The sequence below is a fragment of the Mesoplodon mirus genome, assembly GCF_964341445.2.
Source record: "Mesoplodon mirus genome assembly, chromosome: 6".
Taxonomy (NCBI): Eukaryota; Metazoa; Chordata; class Mammalia; order Artiodactyla; family Ziphiidae; genus Mesoplodon; species Mesoplodon mirus.
The window spans coordinates 87,755,914-87,775,982 of NC_138982.1; the positions used below are offsets into that span (position 1 = coordinate 87,755,914).

The 20,069-nt window shown below is 49.5% G+C and overlaps 1 protein-coding gene across 5 annotated transcripts in view; it reads right to left on the reverse strand.

Annotated features, from left to right (window-relative positions):
* The window catches only part of BOC (BOC cell adhesion associated, oncogene regulated), an 81,300-nt gene extending 61,343 nt beyond the window's left edge, over positions 1-19,957 (reverse strand). The window contains exons 1-3 of one of the 5 annotated variants that reach the window (XM_082625894.1): positions 19,898-19,957; positions 19,651-19,752; positions 14,634-14,725 (exon numbers count right to left, since the gene is read on the reverse strand). The gene's annotated coding sequence lies outside the window, so the exon portion shown is untranslated. Of the gene's footprint in view, positions 1-14,633; positions 14,726-17,308; positions 17,460-18,889; positions 19,603-19,650; positions 19,753-19,897 lie in introns of those variants that run through there. The other 4 variants (XM_082625893.1, XM_082625896.1, XM_082625895.1 and 1 more) reach the window with 4 other exon arrangements.
* Positions 19,958-20,069: the final 112 nt, after the last annotated feature.

Here is a 20,069-nt window from a genome sequence, read left to right on the forward strand (position 1 = left end):
GTAGGGAATGCTCTGTTAAGAAAAGCAAATTAGGTTTCTTTAGTGCAGGCCTTTTCAGAGCCTTTAATGGGCTGTTACGTATTGTGAGTCACCGAAAGGGGGGTAGAGTATGCACTGAAAGCTGAACTCACTCAACCACAGGCCTGGACTTATTTGACCACAGGCCTGGACTGACTTGACCACACTACTCTTTTTTTCTCAGAGTACCATTAGTGGGGAGAATTTCATCAAATACACTTCGGGAAATGTTGGCCTAAGAGGTTCCTGGAGAATATCCCAAAAACAACTTGTAAAACAGCATCCCATGTTTGTAATTTTTAAAAATTACGTGTGAATATGTGGTGTACAGTTATTTGGATTGTCATAGGATAAGGTCAGGAGACACTTACATGTTAACATCAGTTATGGTGAAGGGCCGGAAATTTGCATTTTTTATACCAAACACTTAAGAAATATTCCAAGTGAGTGTGGAGTTATTTTTGTAATTAAAAAGGTAAATTAAAAAAAAAAAAAACTATCCCAGGGCTTCCCTGGTGGCGCAGTGGTTGAGAGTCCTCCTGCCGATGCAGGGGACACGGATTCGTGTCCCGGTCCGGGAAGATCCCACATGCCGCGGAGCTGCTGGGCCCGTGAGCCATGGCCGCTGAGCCTGCGCGTCCGGAGCCTGTGCTCCACAACGGGAGAGGCCACAACAGTGAGAGGCCCGCGTACCGCAAAAAAAAAACAAAAAAAAACTATCCCCAAATATTATCATGTCATCACTGAAATTTTATCTTCCCATAGGCCCAGGGGCCTCATTTCCTAACAACTCCTTGGGCTGTAAAATGTTGCTCTTTGCTCCATGATCACATCTAAAGTGTTTCCTGTGTCTATATCCAACAGTCAACGTCTTCGGCTTATAAAGAACCCCTCCCCTAATTCCAGGATTCTGTTGCATCCACACAATGTGGACAAGTATTTTGGAAAAAATGAAAACACATTTAATATTCTTTTAGCAACCTTTACTAATCTGAAATTACTTTGTTTAGTAAATTGTATAAAATATCCACCAAGCACTTCGTTTGCTGCAATTACGATGTTGGGCATATTAACATTTAAGGACTGCCTTCTTTTCCTGCTAAATCACTAATTTCCTAACTGATTTGTAAATGTAATTAAAAGTCATTCAGATTCAGTGAATGTAACACACCAGGTTTTGTTGTAATATGAGATTAAGGCAAATATTTAGAATTGGAAGAAATATTCCATCTTAGCATAAAAGAGTATGTGACCATTTGCTGAGTTACTATGTGTGAGATGATGTGCATGTATTATCTTGTCTAACCTCTAAGTAACTCTGTGAAGGAGGTAGTACTGTCATCTCCATTTTACAGATGCAGCAATTGAGGCTTAGAGAGGTTAAACATCTTGCTCAAGTAAAGGATTCAAAGCCAGGGTTACCTGCTTTCCCTGCCTGCTGGTCTTGGTGTCCTTGGTAGATTCAAGCAGACAAACCGAAAAAGGAAACTGAGGAAGGCTGAAAAAAACCAAAATCAGCCTGGGTTGGAGTCATGCACTAGCCACCATGTTTCGGGAGGGACTGGTTCGTCAGGTCCCACAATGAACTCTGTAGCCAACTCATGAGGATGCTCAGTCCCCCACCCCAGCGGGAGTCAGCCCTGAGTGAGCGCCTCAATCCCATCCACAAGTTGGCCATGGCCCTCTGAGTCTGGATCCATGTAATATGCACCAGCCTGTAGTGAGAGACAATAAAATTCTTCCATTTCTTAATCTGACCTCTCTCATCTTCCTTCTGTTCTTACATAAGCATAAGATTGGAGGTTCCCAACGCTGGCTGCATGGAAAAATCATTCGGGGACACTAAGACACATCAACACCTGGGCAGCACCTCAGGCAAATTCACTTAGAGCCTGTGGAAGTGGGGCCCAGGTATCAGCATTTTCAAAACCCTTTCCTGGAAACCGTAATGTGCAGCCAGGGTTGAGAACCCCTGGGAGTCTCCGCCATGGATTTGTGGGTCATTTTGACAGAGAAGGTCTGCCAGAAACGCCTTGGTTGCACTGGATGCCACGGTTGAAATTGCGAGTTTTGTATAAAGATGTTCCCTGCTCTATTATTTTTAGTGAAATTCTTGCCATTTTTAAAGCTATTTTCTTTTATTCCACAAATTGAATATCTTAATACACTTTAACAAATAAAACATTTTCTCAAAGTTTCTCTCAGATATCCCCAGATATTTTCTGGACTTTCAGATTCCTAGTTTTCTCCTCTTCACAAAGAAATAAAAACCCAAGAAGAGACCACCATTGCAAACAGCACCTACTTTGGGGGCCAAGACGGCTTCCAGAGTAGCAAAGGTGACACTTAAACAGGTCCCTGGGCCACAGTCACCCCTGCTGGGGCCACCACCACTTCTGGGGGGCAGAGAGCTTAGCAGGAGACAGAAGTTTTCCAAGCATATGCACATTTTAGCGTTTGCACATGAAAACCTGAAGTGCCCGTCAGTGATTCCCTTAACAAATTGAGAACAGTCTCAGGGGCTCACAGACCACTAGGAAGTAGAACAGGTGTTGGCTGTCCAGGGGTCCCACATCCACTTAACACCAGATTGCACCAGTGGGCTTTGGCTCCCCTGGAACTGGCTTTTTGACATCCCAAAGGGTTAACAGCTCAGCCTCTAGCTTCCGGCCTTCCCTTCCCCAAGAAGTGGATTTTCAGTATGGTCCCTGCCGGGGCGGAAGCAGCACCTCACCCCAACCTTAGAGACTTGGGTCCCGCCCAGCCCCTCCCCACCTGCGGCCCTCCCACTCCAGGAATGAAGCTGTTGCTACCCAGCGTATACCAAGACTGGTTTCCTCTCCTTCCAAATCCATTTTGTGTCTTAACTTCTGCCAAGGATAAAAATTAAAACACTCACACACACATCACGCGTGTATGCGAGGACAGAGCTCGAAGTTTAAACTGAAAAAGACCAGGCAGGGAAGGGAGGGGCAGGTCGCTGATCCAAGTCGGGGCCTGGAGACTTCCCTGGGGTCTGTGTGGGCCCTGGCACACCCTGCCTGAGGCCCCTGCTGGCTACACCCAGGGTCAGACCTGAGCCGGGGTTTGCAGCATCTCCCCTCCTGTTCCTCCAACACCCATTTCATACCACCCCAAACGCTGCCCAGGGGGCCACAGAGCAGCCGAGCTGCCCAGCACTCCACAGGCTGGAAGCAGACTCTGGTCCTCACACTTGGAGGAGCCCGTTCCTTGCCAACTCCAAAATGAATAAAAACAGTGCTTGGAATGACACGCGGGCCCTGGTGGCATAGGTGGCTTGCGGACTGCTTCTGGCCACCCAGAGAAATGGGTCTGGAGCTGGAGCCTCTGTTCTTAGACCCCTGTCCCCCCATACCCGGGTCTGCAGACACCTGGATCTGGGGACCAGGCAGAGAGCAGCTCTGATCCAGCTCTCTCCTGTCATCTCTTGCTGCTGACTTCTTCCTTCTTGGCCAAACCAGGAGCCCCTGCATTGCAGAATGATCACGCCTAACCTTTCACCCATTCAGGATCCCCCAGAGTTCAGATAATGGCCCCTTACTCAACTCTAAACGCCATCAGCTGCCCCTTTGCCTCCCCAAATGGTGAACTAAGTACTCACATCACTTACACCTGTCCACTCTGACTCATACAATCCTTTGCCTTACAAGTCAATAAACACTTATTGAACACTCATTCAATACGAAGCTCCGTGGATCCAAAGATAAAGTTCAAGCTTTCTCTAAGAGCTCAGCATCTGGTAAAGGAGACACACAGAAACATCTCAGAGCACCGTGGAGTGACTGAGAATCAAACCCGAGGGCCCTGGGCTGGGGTTCTTTCTTTTCCACGCCCCTGTTAGGAGGGCGTGGGAAGACTGGATCACACACTTCTTTTGGAAAAAGTACCCTTGTGGCGTTCATCCTTGTCCTATCTGCACACAGAGCAGAGTAATGAAAACAAAGTAGTATTTAAAAAACTCTTTTGTCTTGATAATTGTTGAATCTGGGTGATGGGTACATGGGGCTCATGATACTCTTCTTTCTGCTTTTGTGTAGTTGAGTTTTTAAATAATAATGAAACTTGCTTTTTCAATAGGATGACTAGAACAAGATCATCCCAAACCTTCTCAGTCCTGCACCAACTTCCAGGACGCCCGCCCCACCCCCACCCCCACCCAGCCCCCATGTCACCTCAGTTAAGCCAAAGAGCACTGTCCGGCAGGTTTCCACGAGCGCCCAGGTTCTGGTAATGGAGGGCAGTATACCTCTCTTCAACCTTTAAAGGCTCCCTAGTGTTGGGCCAAAGAGGCAGCCCCACCCCTGAAAGGGTACTGCTGGCCGCAGCCAGAGGAGGCTCTGAGAAGCCTATCTCCTTGGTGCTCTGGCTTGGGAACCTGGACCCTGTTGGCTGCCCCCCCATGCCCTCTGCTTCCTTTCTGGGTTCCCTGTCCTGGATGGGCCTTCCCCAGAACCCTGAGCATATCTCTCCAATGACAGGTCCCCAGTGTTGGCGGGCTTTTTCCTGATGGCAGAACCAACCAAGTGCACAGGCTTCAAGGTCCGAGTGAAAGACCATCACTTTTCTCTGGACCTCCATGTTTCTACCTATAAAATTCCCAAACATACCGTAAGTGACACAGCTCTTTAAAGAGCCAAATTCTCCGAGAATATGGGCTCTTGGGAAGGAGCTATAAATCAGTAGCTTATCTCAAAAGCCAAAGTAATAATAATCATGATGATAATAATGGTGACATCTAGCACCTCCTCTGAGCCAAGGGCTCTTCCAATGAGAGAAGGTAGATAATGCAGTTCAACGTGAAATGACCTCTTGCTTGGATTTGGGAAATATTCAGAATCCAAGTTATAAGTGTCTTGAGGGCAGCACGCATGGCGCTCAATAATCTGTTGGCTGATCAACTGAAAGGCCACTCTTTAATGGTTACAAACACGTCTTTGGGGCCACGTGGAAAATGCCTGAAGAGGCATGAACAGCACTGCTCTAGGCAAGGTTTTTTGCTGGGTCTTTGGATAACCAGAAACAGCTCAGTGTGGAAGCTCAGTGACTGAAGGGAGGCTGGCTGCAGCGGGCACTGTGATTTTCAGAGGGTGGGAAACAGGTCAGAACCCCCTGCCCGAGGAAGGGTAACACACCTCATTTTGGCTGAGGTTCAGAGAAACAAGGCCTCACTGCCTTTCCCCCATCTAGACCATGGGCGTTAGCGCTGGCACTTTGGTTAGTGTCCTTGTGGAGGGAAAATGAGTTCTGCTGGCTAACACTCCATCACAACGGGGCAGGCTGGTCCTCTTTACCTCGTGACTTTGAAAGCTGTAGAACTTAGCTGTTCAGGAGCCTCCCTGTTCCACGGCCATGGAGGCTTTTTCTAGAGAGGGAAGTTGGGCAGTGGTGGGTAAAATTGGGACCCTGCCCTGGTTTCCCACAGATTGTTCTGTAGAGAAAGTGCTAGAGAAAACCCAGACTGCCCTGGAGACTTCCTTCCACCAACACTTGCTGGAGCTTCACACGTGTGGCGAGGCCACGCCGCGTTTCCCTGCACAACCTGCCCTAACAGGCGACCACGCTGCTGGGAGGTCCTGGCATGGCCCCCAACTGGACAGAATGCCATTCCTCGACTAAAGGGTTATTTTTTAATACATCACAAGATATTTATAAACAGCGTTTCTCAGATTTCCCCCCCCCCCCAAAATCAGGGGGAAAAAGTCCCATCCAAATGCTTTGTCAGATCATGTACTTATCTTTTGGTTTAGCAAACGTGGTCCCTGCTCCTTGACACACACAGCCTGGCTGCACCTACAGAAGCCGGTCCGGGATTCTCCCACAGAACCTCCTGGGGGGACAGCACGTGAGGAGGTGACTCAGGAATGAAGGCTGGATCTGGCAGGGAACATGGGTCTCACCCTCCCATGTTCAGCAGTTCTCTATCCTTAGCCTCCGCAGGCAAACTGTGACAAGGGCCAAGGCCTCCCATGTGTTGACGGTCAATCATCAGTCACAGCCTTCCAGATGCTGGAGCGAGACCCAGGAAGACAAGAGGGTGCAGGCACACCACCCTGATTCCACAATTAACAACAAAAGCAAGGACGGCTTGCCTGTAGACAGTACTTCTCTGAAGAGTTTAAGGAGCGTTAAACACTCCACTGCATTAGCGCTCACAGTCTTGATGACACACCCGGGACAAGTACTATTAGTCTCCACTTACACAGGGTGCAAGTCGGAAGAACCACTGAATGGCAGCCCAAGAGCTCTCGGCAAGTCCCTGAACAGGATACAGATGGGAGGGTGGGCTAGGCAAAGAGCAAGCCAGAGGACGAGGTGGTAAGGACTGGGATGACTGGCATGGAGTTTCTACCGTCTGAGAGCTGACTTTCCAAGGAGGCCATGTCTTCTTTCTCCTTTTTACTGAACTCTGAGGCACCTGTCTGGTGTCCTTGGAAGTGAGGAGGTGCCAGCTGGCCTCAGCTCTTCGTTTACTCCACATAGAAGCAACAGAAGCTGGGGTCTAAGTCTCAGTCCCTGCTCCTCAGGGTTGGAACCCTCTTCACCTAGTACACCCCTTTCCTCTCAGCCCTGGAACGTTTCAGCCTGCTTCAACCAGGTGGCCCACGTGACCCCCATTCACATGCACTTCTCTTTCCTCTAACGGGCCCAGAGTTGGAGCCCAGCTGGAGGAGGTCCTCCTTCTGTTCTAGTGATAAAATCCATCGTTATCCCTCATCCCCCAAGAGCCTCACTGTTTAATGACTGGTGAGGGCACTGAATACTGGGGTTCCTGCCACCCCCCCGCCAAGGAATCCTCATTTGTGAGGCTGACTGAAGAAAGAAGCACTTCTTGGCAGGGGAAGCGTTCTCACTCTCTTTGTGCCTGATCGGTCTTCCTGCTTAACGACCACAAAACAAGCCCTGAAGCTCAGTGCCTCCCAGGGCTCAGCACAGACACCACTGGGGCTGAGACATCAACTTCGGCGGCTGGGGGAGCTGTGGCTGCCGCCAGATGCGGCGTGAAGGAGTGCTGCCCGCCCTGCCTGACTGGGAGGCTCACTTCCCCGCCGCTGTCCAAAGCTCCAGAGCAACTAAACCAAACTAGCAAGGAGGAAGGCAAACGGCCCGGTGCTCCTCCTGTCTCTCTACTTAAGAGCGTGACAGAAGGTCTGCACAGCCGATACTTCCAGATGTGGAACCAAAACACAGGCAGCAACCGACAGTTTACCAGCCTGGGCTGAACTCCAGTAGCACCAGCGCCAGGCGTGTCCAGTGGGTGACGACAGAGAAGCAGCACTGCAGACCCGTGGGCTCTGGGCAGGTGGGTCTCAGCACTGGCTGTGGGCTCCTCCGTTGTCAGCGCCTTGCACCCCAGCTGGATGTACGGTGTGAGGGGGCATGGCGTGGAGAAGGCCATGTTTAAAACTGGAGGAGATTGCTAAGTGAAAGAAGCCAACCTGGGAAGACTATATATACTGTAGGATTCCAACTACATGACATTCTGGAAAAGACAAAACTACAAAGACTGTAAAAAGAGCAGTGGTTGCTGCTCCACCAAATAGGTGGAGCACAGGGGATTTTTAGGCAGTGAAACTATTATTCTGTCTGATACTATAATAATGGTGGATATGTATCATTACGCATTTGTCAGAACCACAGGCTGTATAATGCAAAAAATAAGTCTTAATGTAAACTATGGACTTTAATTAATAACGATGTGTCAACATTGACTCATCAATTCTAACAAACACATTACACCAACGTAAGATGTTAGTAATTCGGGAAATTGGTAGGGGTGGAGGGGTATGAGGTAACTCCCTGTAATTTTCACTTAATTTTTTTCTATAAACCTAAAACTGCTTTTTTAAAAAAGCCTATTAATTTCTTTCTAAGTTAAAAAAAACCTGGAGGAGGAGGTTTGGACTATTCCCCAGCTCCCTGAGATGCTGTAGATGTTGGGTCTGGGGATCTTGGTAGTGTAATTTCTCAGGCACGTTTGTTGTCAGCAGGAGGCCTCTTGGGATATTTGCCCTTATTTTTACGCTTCCTTAGCTTCTAAATCTAGAGCCAAGCTAGAAATGACTGAGATGCAATTTGAAGTCAGATCTATCCCCCTCTGGGTAGACATCCAAACCTCCTATTCCTTGTATTCCAGGCTGTCAACTCTCCAGCCACAGAGACAATTTCTGTCACCATGGGGCCTGACTCCACCAGGCCCCCACATGTAGGGAACTGAGCTAGTCTCAAATTCATCCCGTGTTCCTCACGTCTCAGATGCAACAGAACTCCCATTCAACTGTGCAAAGAGAAGGGAGCAGTACAGTGGATGGTCCAGGCACACTTAGGAAATTCCAGATGAACAACTAGACTATAAACTTTTGATGGAGTGAGGATGCCCTGGGCTTCTCTGCAGCTCCCAGCCTGGCCCAGCACAGTGCTGGACACAAAGTCCATTCTCAGTAAACTCCTCTTGAGTGATGCAGAAGGGCCAGAGAGGCATCCATTCTCACCCTCCTCTTACAGATGGAACAGTGGCGCAAAGGCACATCCACGGACATTCCTGAAGTCAGTCACCTTGAGGAAGACAGAGGAACGGAGCTACTTCTGCTGCGGCCTAGCACGCTGCTTTCCAGCTTTTCTAAAACAGACGCCCTCATAGTATTAGAATTCCCTGCCCCTCTCTCCCACAGTCCCCCTGTATACATATACCCAGAATGCATTTTTCTTATATAAATCCTTAGGTAATTATTTCATTCTGTTTGAAACTCTTATTATACTCATTTTGAGATTCAGGAAAGACCTGTAGACTAGTAAAAAGAAAAATTGAGTACCAATTATATCCCAGAGTCTACTCCAGGCACTGGGGAGGTGGTGAGGCGCAAAATGAAGTCCCTGACCCTGTGGATCTCTCCTTCTAGAGGCTAAGCACGCAATAAGGAGATGAACAAGTAGAGATATGTCAGCAGGTGTAACGCTGAGAAAGAACAGATTAGGTTGAAGGAAGAGAGAATGACAGTGGGAGTGTGATTTAATAAAGGGCAGTCCAGTGAGGGCAGCCATGAAGCAGACACCTGAATGAAGTGAGGGAGGGGCTGTGCAGCTATCAGGGAAGTACCTCCCAGGCAGCGGGCAAAGCCCCGGAAGGGAGGCTGTCCTGCTTAGGCGGAGGAGCAGCAAGGAGGCCACTGAGGCTATGGAGCGAATAGGGGAGGTGAGGGCACGGACAGTGTGTGGCATTTTCTCTGCATGAAAGCAAACCATGGACAGTTTTGAGCAGAGAACTGACCTCGCCTGGCTCCTCTTTTGGAAGCTGACACTGACTTCTCCATGAAGAACAGACTGTGGGCAGGGAGGTCAGGGCTGGGTGGAGGCAGGGAGAACGCTTAGGAAGCTACTGCAATAGAGCAGGTAAGAAATGTTGCTGGAAGACAAGGATGGTGAGAAGCTGCAGGATTCTGAATACATCTTAAAAATAAAGCCAACATCATTTGCCAACTTAAAGTGGAGTATGAGAGAAAGAACAGAGTCCAAGGTGACTCTCAGGTTTTGGGTCTCACCAGCAGAATGGAATATGCTGAATCAGGGAAGAAGCAGAGAAGGCCGGGTGGGAGCTGTCTTCCCAGTGACCAGGCCTGAAGATTGGTACCTACGGGGGCACCTGGGGCACAGCCTTGACCCACTGTGGGCTCCTCTCTTTCCCCATCTTCTCATTCCCTCATCTCTATAGAGCCTTGAGCCAGTGGGGGGTTCCATCAGTGCAGCCTTCCACCTACTCCTCTTTCCAGCTGCCCAATCCATCGATAACTCTCCTTCCAGTCTGTTTTTCTTTCCTTTCCTTTCCTATCCTATTTTTTTTTTTTTTTTTTTTTTTTTTTGCGGTACACGGGCCTCTCACTGTTGTGGCCTCTCGCATTGCGGAGCACAGGCTCCGGACGCGCAGGCTCAGCAGCCATGGCTCACGGGCCCAGCCGCTCCGCGGCATGTGGGATCCTCCCGGACCGGGACACGAACCCGTGTCCCCTGCATCGGCAGGCGGACACTCAACCACTGCGCCACCAGGGAAGCTCTTTCCTTTCCTATTAACGGCCACCTTCTCCTGAATGCTCACAATGCATTTTGTGCGCTTTATATGCAGTATCTTGCTTTCCCTTTGCGACAACTTTAAGAAACTAGGGTTTCAGAGTGGAGGTGACTAGCCCAGGGTCATAACACCTACCACCTGGCAAAGCTATGTTCAAATCCAGGCCTGTCTGGTTCCAAAGCCCGCCCTTAACCAGGATGCCACACCATCTCCAACCTGGAAGTGGCCCCAGAAACATGGATCCCTCCTGCAACAACCGTCTTTCTCCAGCACTTCCTTTTGCTGATAAGATTCACTCCAAGCCTCTGCTCTCAGATGGGGTCACCCCAACTCTCCTCAGACTCCCCTGTTCCTTCCCCTCTCAGGAAGAGTGCGAACCAGGATCCTCTTGCCACGACAGCTTTTCTTCTCCCTGAGGCCTTCACTGTCTCTTCCCACAAGAGAGGGAAAAGCAGCTTATCTGGCAATAGGACCTAACTGCCTTCAGTTCAGGCCTCTGCTCTTAGAAAACAAACACAACCACAGAAGCAGATGCAGCCCTTGTGCCTAGACTCTGACCTCTGGCCAGTTCCCTCAAATGTCTTATCTCCCAACTCATCTTGGGTGAACAGAGATGCCAGAGGCTTTTGAGGTGGGCAGGAACCTTCTGCATCAAAAGTGTTCCCTTGTGCCATTTCTCTGCATCCCCATAGTGCCCTGAGAAGGCAGCTTGCGAGGATGGGGAGAGAGAGGCTCAGAGAGTTTCCATGATTTCCTCTGGGTTACCCAACTAGTTGGTCACATAATTATATCTTAAACCCAGGTATCCTGTACCCCACCCCCCACACACATGCAAAGCCAGAACATCCTGGCTTCAGGCTTTCCACATTTGTTAAAGAAAAACAAGGAACTGAGGGCAACTCCATGCTCATGGCAGCCAAATCTCCCCACTCTCTGAAGCCAGCTGGGAGACTTGGTCTTGCTCTGCAGGTAACGGCCTGTAGCATTCTTTCTGCTGGCTGCCCTGTATTTGCCTGGAAGGTACCATCTCCTGTCAGTTACCTGTCTGTCAAAGTTGCTACTTCCTTCCCCAGGGTATTTTTCTGCACAAGCTGCCACTTCTCCTGACCAGGAAAAGTACCTTCTGGGCAGAATACCTTCTCCCCCCCTCAGCCTGCCGAGGCTCAGAGGACCTTGATCAGACTTGTGGAGACCCAAGGAGCATGTGGATTCAGCTGGCACCTGTAGTGGAAACAGAGACTCAGACAGCCAATTCAGATGATGTCCCAGAGGGGAGCAAAAGCCAGGAGACACGTTCCAAGAGGAGACCCAAGATAGCGGCAGCTTTCAGCACTGCCTATGAAGTCAGACATCAGCTGGGCCTCAGGACCCAGCTTCCCTCAGGCTGCTGCTGTGGAGCCAGTCAAAACCTTCCGGTTGTGGCCCCGGTTTTCAATTCATGTCTCTTAAGGCAAGTCTCATAAAGGCTGCCACCTGCCCCTTGCGCTCTGTTAGTTGCAAAAGAAACAGCTCTCCCAAGCTAAGGGGGCTCTACTTAGAGAGGCTGAGAGGAGAGATTGTCTGGATACTTTTTTTTTCTCAAAGCCCGAGTTCTGGAGTCAGCAGCCCTGCCACGAAATCTTGGCCCTGCCACTTACCAACTGTGAGACCAGAACAAGTCCCTACAATTACTTAGGCTTCAGCTCTCTTATCTGCCCAATAGGATCACGCTGCCCACCTTCACAGGACTGCTGGGGGGTTGCAGGGACAGTGCTCACAGGGCTTAGCACAGGGCCTGGTACACAGTAGGTCTCGCTAAATGGCAGCTCTCGTTCTCCCCGTCATCAGAAGGACGACGGAGGCAGGTGCGGCCGCCTCTTTGGCGCTGGGATCCGCTGGTCTCGGCCTTCTCGGCCTGCCCTTCAGGTCCACAGCTGATTCCCTGAGAGGGTAAGGGAAGGAAGGGTACGGGAACGTCCGTGACGGAGGGCACCTGCTGCTCATGTGTGCTCACCCTCTTGAGGGAGAATCACCACATACGTGTAAGGCTTGGTTTGTAAAATCAGGGGAACAAAAATGAACTCCATCACAATACTGCTTTCAGCAACCTGTTCTGTCTTTTTCACGCACACTCAGGACCTTTGTGGTGTTTCAGTGACGGGGTTGGTTGCCAACCTTCTCGTTCCCCTTTGGTGAGGACGGAGAGCTGAGCTCCCCACCCCTCCCATTGTTGAAGACCACCCAGTGAAACGCGCTGGCAAGCTGCCACCGTCCAGGCAGGCGAAAGCCGGGCCTGACGACCCAGCCTCCATCTCTGTGACAGAAGGCTATAGAACGACAGGCACCTGACTGCGGGGCTTTCACCTGGAGCCGACGCGGCCTTCACGATGGCCAGACCACCAGCGCTGTCCAGAAAGGGCTGCAGGTGATTGCTTGGAAGGCCTGTACATTGCAAAGAGCCATTAGATTCTAACCCTTGGCTATAACACAGCAGATTTTTATGTAACTTGTTCACTACAAAACATCCATTCATAATGACACAAGTAAACAGCCGTGAATTTCCATCACTTTATGTGGTCTCACTTGCAAAAGTGGGTACTGTGCTGACTGACTGCATGATGAAATCCCCTCACGTGGGCGCAAGTACGTAAAAAAGGACAAGGTACCGTAACACCTCTGTGGGATGACAGTCATCAGGCAGAAAAGCAGAGAGCCAAGTCGGGGGGCGGGGTGGGGGGAGATGCTTTGTGAAGCAATTAAGAGCAGCCTCTGCTTTCACAGAAAAGTAAGAAATCCAGAACCCCCCAGTTTTCCTCTCAAATTAACTGTGACCCATACCTAATAGACCTGCTGGGATTGCAAGGTTAGGTAAGTTCACTTGGCTGGGACTATTCTGGAAAAATATTGGCAGGCCGGGAGAGGTGCGGAGTGCTCTCTTCAAGAGTCCAATTCCAGCCCAGCCTCCAAGGCCAACCAGTTCTACACGCCCTTCTCCTCTTACCTGTAGCTCCCATCCTGTGTGACAGCCACCTCTTAGCAGCCAAGGAGGTTCCTGGGCAACTGGAGAGCCCAGCAACTTTTATTTGCCCCTAAAATAAACGTCTTCTCACTTGTTACTCTGGGAATAATTTCAGAGCCAAGCAAACCTACCCCAGACAGCAGAACAAAGGGCAAATGGAATTTAAAAGTGAAAAGCTGAATTCAGGCATGTGTTTCTAGCATTCTCAGCTAAAATCTGACCTGGCTGAGAAAGAAAAGAAGATGACAAATTTCTCCTTTTTCCCCTGAAAGCTACTCAGTAACTGCTTTTAGAAACTTGTCGAAGACTCGCATTTCTGAGGTTCTGTATTTAATGCAGAGATTCCAGTTTTTAACTTTACTAAAATTTAAAAAAACACTCTGAACTTGAAATCTCCTGTCTTAAGAATACTTCAGTCTATTATCCTCTTAGGAAAAGTAAGTTTGCAGGGAGAAAATAATGAACCACACGCGGGCAGAGGTAAAAAAAGAACGTTTCAGTCCTGCCAGCCCCATCTCTGCCTCTAGGACTTAGCCTGAGAGGCTCTCAGGCTCTCCTCCTTCCAGGAGCCTTTCTTCATGACCCAGTCCAAGCACTTTCACACTGGAGTTTGCATTGCTGTGCCCTGCATGTCCCCTCCCCTCAGTCATGGAATTCTGGAAGGCGTGGGCTCTGGTATGGATACTGAGCACACAGCGAGCACCGAATAAAAGCCTGTTGAAAGGATGAAGGCTCCAACCTACAAATGAGTCATCACCCTCATCTTGTCCAATGCTGTCCAAACTCATTTGGGAGAAGAATAAACATTTCTTTTCCATATTTTCTGCTGCTCAGCTCCTTTTGGATGACTTTTTATTCAACCCATAATATGTACTTTCCTGTTACTAACTAGGAGAACTAGTTGAGACTTTCCTCAACGTTTTCTCTGGCAACCAAGTTAAGTTGACTGTGTATCACTGGCTCTGATCTTTCTCCTACAATTTCCTCTACTGCCCAATAACCCCGTCCCAAACATCAAAGGCCTTCTTTGAAGATAAGGCCAAATTCACCATTAGGAAAAGAGAAACTATTTCCTAACTTTATTTCAGAAGATGGTATGACACGGAATCCCTCTGGGTTTTGTGAGATAAACACCACCCAGTACATCAGATGAGAAGGCATTTGCTGTAATACCATCGGTAGACACATAAACACAGGACTTTCCTCATCCAAACCTAAGCAGGACTTTTCCACAGCAGTCTTGGGCTCCAAATCCACAGTAAATGGTTTATAACCAACATGTGGAACAGAATTTGCCACAGGGAAAGGGGGGGGTGACATGGTCACGCCAGGGGTAAGAGGCCACCACAGGCTCTGACTATAAGAGTATCCGAGCTGAACTAGAACCAACTTGTTTAGTTCAGATTCCACTCAAAACTGGACCCTTTCAATACTGAAGGATGGGAAACACTCTTATCTTCAAGCAGAAACATAAAACATAAAAATATGACTGACCCAAGAGGCTAGAGATATTAGACTATGGGCAGAAAACCTCACCTGCTTCTTCTACTTCATTGCTGATACCCTCAGACGATGTGAATGTTGACAAGACTTCATGGGTCACGGGTTCCAGGAAGCTTGTTCTGGGCCTGAGGAAAAAGAAAGTGTCTCAAACAAAATAAATAAACACTTTGAAAGTATTTGCTTTTGATAAGGTACATTGCTATAAACCAGAGTAATTCCTTATTAGTCCATTTTACAAATAAGAAAACAGAGAAAAAGCAGTTTTTCTAAACCACAGGCTTCCTTAAATCTCCAGTTACCTGGCCCCTTGCTAGAAATGAACTGAACAATAGATGAAGGACAAGGATTACATTGAAAACAGTCTGTTGCTCTTACAAAACCATTACCTTTGCATCCAGTGGTCCATTTTCACCAATATTCACCAAATATCTGTTCAGAACACATTATCAGCAGCCCTCATACGAAGTAAGGTGGGTTAACAGGGAAGGGGCTGGGGCTGGTAAGGCAGCAGCAGGAGTGAATCCCCTCCAAAATCAAGGGTCGGCTAATAGAGGGGTCCGGCTGGAGCAGAAGGGTCCTATTAAAGTAATATTATCATGAGACAGAGCCACATGTGAGAGGGCTAAGAAGTTCAGATTGTGAGCTTAGACTGGGGGATGAGTTTATGGGACTGACGGACGATGGGTGTTGGCGGCGGGGTGAGGGTAGGGGGGTGATGGGTAGACAGTGGGGAGTCCAGCCATGTGTCAGCAATTGTCAAAGGCATGAGGAAGCATGGTGGTGGCAGAAATGGGAAAGATGGTAGGATGGCGGAATAATAAAAGGAAGGGCGGGAGAGACTGGGCAAGCTTGGGGAAGGAGCTAACTCAGTGGTCATGGAGATTCAGTGATCAATTAGCTCAGTGGATTGAGTCCGTATGAATGGAGTCCACAGGGAGAGCCAGGGGTCCAAGCCAAGTTTCCTAATCCTCAGGGCAGTGCCACTTGAGATGGATCCTTTAAGTCTTACTTCCAGATTCCACCTCCCCTTCTCTACCCATTTCCAACCCTGAGGGCTCCAAGGAGGCAAGAGTCCTATTTAGGAAGGCTTTTTGTAAACATGGATTTCTAGATTAAAAACAAACACCCTCTTCCATCCCACCCTCCAGCCCCAAATATTTGATCCAGCCTCATAAATGATGAAAATATTACTTGTTAAGGCTCCATGTGGGAGCACTCTCAGGATTTAGGCTGTTCCCAGCAATAGCGAAGTGGTTGGATATACCTGCTTCCTATGAGTCTTTGGTCAAAAGTGTAGAGCTGCTTCAGGACTGTCTGACTACAAGTCTTTACTTTTATCGGAGCTATGTGAAAAGTATGTACGCACATGGATGAACAAAAACAGTTATAGTATGGCAACGTGGGTAACTTTAAAACACTTTTTTTTAATTATTAGTAGATGCTTGTGCAAAAAATAAAAATTGGGAGGGGAGGGTCATTTGGAGAAACATCCTTTGACTAAGAAAGCTTATTTTCTTGGGACAAAAAAAGCTCCCAGTCTGGGGTCTGATGTGCTATAAACTTTTGCTGAATTGAAGTATGGAGATGACAATAAGTTCCATATGTTAAAGTAAATACACTTTAAAAAATGTAACAAATCACTTTCTTTTCTCTCCCTCCCCAATATCCATCTACCCTCCTCCTTATTTTCACAGATAGCAAGAAGGCTTGGAGTTTGGAGGAAAGAAAGCAAACTCCCAATGTACAATATCTTCTGGTGCCAGGTTAATACTTTCTTACTCAGAGGACAGAAAGTACTGGAAGCAATTATCTGGTGCACTTGGGTCCTCTTCAGCTTCTATCCGCTTATTTAAAAGACACAGAAAGGAAAACCCTTATTCATTAACCATACTGGTGACTTTGTCGAAATCTGAACTCAGAACCCTAGGGTCCCATGGAATATTGTGACCACCAGGTTCACTTCTCACCATCCTTGCTTATACCCTGGGGATCCCTGGGGAAGTCAACTGAATTATCTCCTGAGTAAATCTCCTACTCCTTCTTAGGGTATGGAAACCACAGATAAGTTGCTGAAGAGAGCTAGGAGCCCAAACATTTGAAAGAGCATTTCAAAGAAAGGAAAATCTCTGGACCCATTTGGAGCATATAAAGGAATAAACATCACCCTCTTATCCGAGTTGGCCAACCAATCAACAGCTAAGCAGGGTTCCCTCTATCCCACCGCCCCCCCCCCAACCCAACTGTGGTCAAGGAACCAACTATCCTGGACTCTATCAACTTCCTCTCCTCAGTAAAGCCAATGCTGTGGCTTGGGCAATTTCTCCCGAGAAGCTGTTTCTTGCAGTGTTCCTCTTCTGAGATCTCTTGACAGAGGATGAATGAGACAGTGTCTGACATCTCAATCCTCAGATTTCATAGGTGTAGACAGCCTCCGGCCTCCTAAAGGGCCAAACTTTAAGCGATAGTTGGGGGCAGGCAATGTCAGCAAAGCAGCAACTCTTACTTCTTTCATTTTCCATACACTTGCTCCAAAAACTCATCCTGCAGGAAAATCATAACTCCACTTCTGTTTTCACCCTGCCGTCTGTCCCACTGACCCCAAGGTGCTTCAAGATTACCATGGGAAACTTGTAGATTTCAATTATGAAACCATTAAAAAGTACCAATTATAAGACCTCAGAAACGTTCCTGGGAAACCTGTTACATACCTCAAAACGGCCAAACTCTTGCCTCAGATTCACTTTAAGTTCAGAAAACAGGTTGGACAGATGTATGGGGGCATCAGTCCCCACCTTAGTCCAAGGAGACTGTTTAAATACTGTCATGCTGCCCTTGAGAAAATGGATATTGATTTATTGACTGTAACCAAAGAGATGAAAAACCATCACAGGGCTAGGCTGCCTGCTTAGGGCCCAATTGTGGAATAAATCAGAAATGTTTGTGCATTCAAGAATTTTGAAAATTTCATTCATTCAATGGCCAGCGTTTGCAAAGTTCTGGGTAACAAAGATCTAGGTGACAAATGTGAGCTGGGTACAGGCACTTGGAGGTGGCACAAGGGCCTGAAACCAAAACGTACTTTTCACTCAGTCCATTCAAAGAGGTAACTCTGGGTCAAAAACTTATGCAAACCCATTTGAACTTGCTGAGAAGGGACGGGGGAGAGGCAGAACACCCCACCACGCCCAGAAAGTGCCTGTTTAGGATCGTTGGTGTGTGGTTTGGGTATTCTTAGCTCTACTGCCACATCTCTGGAGGCACACAACAACCTTTCAAGTAACACTGCCACTGCGATCCCATACCCAAAACAAAACTAAGCAAACAAATCCCTAGGGCTCCTTAAACTCCACCAGGTCTGCCTGCACATCCAGCCCTCAAAATCCTCCTACCATCTGGAAGAGCAAACTAACGCTGGGCACCCTGAAAGTTAAGCAGAGCCTTCAAAAATCCAGCAGAAAATTCTTCCTGGGTTCCTTGCCCTTCTCCACAGCCCCTTCCCACTTGTTCCAAAGGATCATTTCCCAACCTCTCACAGTTACACCAACAAAAACCCCCAAGAGAACAACCCCAGGAGGACGCTGTGCCCGCGAACACACACACACACACACACACACACACACACACACACACACACACTTCCTCCCGACGCTGCCCCAAACCCACAGACACCTCTGGACACCCTCACTTCAGCCTCAGCCCTTCCACCCCTCTAGCGGGGAATGCTTTTCTGGGACTGTTTTGCTCCCGGTCCGTTCGGTCCCTCATTTGGGTTTAGTTTTTTTTTTTTAATTTTAAAAATTTATTTATTATTATTATTTTTAAACGCCGAGACGGTAAACCCTCACCCCCTAAGAGGCCAAATGGGTGTGCGGTGGTGCTGTGTATTTGCCGACCCCATGTGGGTTTCTCCCCAGAGCCCCGCGCTGGGTAGCCGGAGACCGGTGTCAACCTCCGGGAAAGTTTGGGAGGCTGTCCGGGCCCTTCTTCCACCGGGAAGCTTCCGGGAACGACCGTCCAGACCGCACCCGCACGGAACGAGATGCGGCGCCCCCAAGCCCGGAGGCGGCAACCCGGCACCCCGCCGCCCGCCTCGGCCGCAGCCCCCCGCCGGAGCCCGCGGGCCGAGCGCTGGGACCCGCTCCCGCCGCCGGCGCGTCCCCACCAGCCACCCGCCCGCGCTTCCTCGGTATCGCCCGGCCTGCGGCCGCCTCCCGCCCCTCCCCTCCCCAAACCAACAAATAAACACAACTTTTTATGAAAAGAAAACAAACTTCAGCGACGTGACTCACCTCTGGTGCAGCCGGCTCCTGGGAAGGGTGAGCCGGGGCCCGGGGGCGCGGTGAGCGCGGAGAGAGCCACACAGCCCGGTGCCGCACGGACACACAACCCGCACAGTGACACCCGGGGACACACAATACGGGAGAGCGGCGGCCGCGGGAGCAACAAAGGAGCCCCGGACCGAGAAGCTGCGGGCCGGGGAGGGAGGGCGCGTGCGGGTGCGTGCGGCTGCGGCGGGCGTGAGTGGGAGTGTGTGTGCGCGTATGTGTGTAAGTGTGAGTGTGCGTGTGCGCTCGCGGCGTCTGACACCGGCGGGCCGGGGCTCACGGTCCCTGCGGCAGGAAGCGGGGGCCGCGGCGGCAGCAGCGGGAGGACAAGGCAGGGGACGCCGCGCCCTGCGCACCCGGTCCCTCCATATGGAAGAAGCTTTTTTGGATGACTGAACTCGCAAACAATTCCTTCTTTTGCTTCTGCCTAGGAGCCTCCCATTACCGCGCGAGGAGGAGGAGGGGGAGGGGGGAGAAGAGGCGGGGAAGAGGGGGAGGAGCAAAGTGGAGCAAAGAAAGTCTTGGAAAGGAAGCTGGGGAAAAAAAAAAAAAAAACAGTCCCCCCCAAACTCAGTTTTTCTCCTAATACCCATTTTTCTTTCTGTTGCGCCTTAGTCCCGTGCTCTCCCCAAACTTCACTTTCTTTCCGGTACCAAAAGCAAAGTCCTCCGCCTTTCTCCCACACCCACGGGCTCCCCGGAACCCCCACTTCTCTTTAGCTTCACCTCAGACCCTTGCTCTGCTACGCTATCCTTCCCTCCTCTCGTCCAGTCTCTTCTCCCCAAGTCTTTTACGGACACCCCCCCTTCTTAATGGTCTCCTTCATTCTGCAAACAAATGATTGGATAAATCATTAAAAGTAAACTCTGTTGTTAAACGCGCCCCTACACCCCCACACACAAAATGGGGCAGCGGCTGTCGAGAAATTTATAAGGAAACCACAGCCCCAATGCTACCTCCCCGCCGACCCACCCGGTGGGTCGGGAAAGGGAGGGTTCGCCGCGTCCTCCTCCGTTGACAGCGCCCTGCCCTGACCTCCATTCATCATCCCAGGATGGAAGAGCGAGGAAAAGGATTGGGGAGGGGGGAGGCGAGGGAGGGGGTAGCGGCCACAGAGAAAAGTTAGTTACGTCCTTGTGCGCGT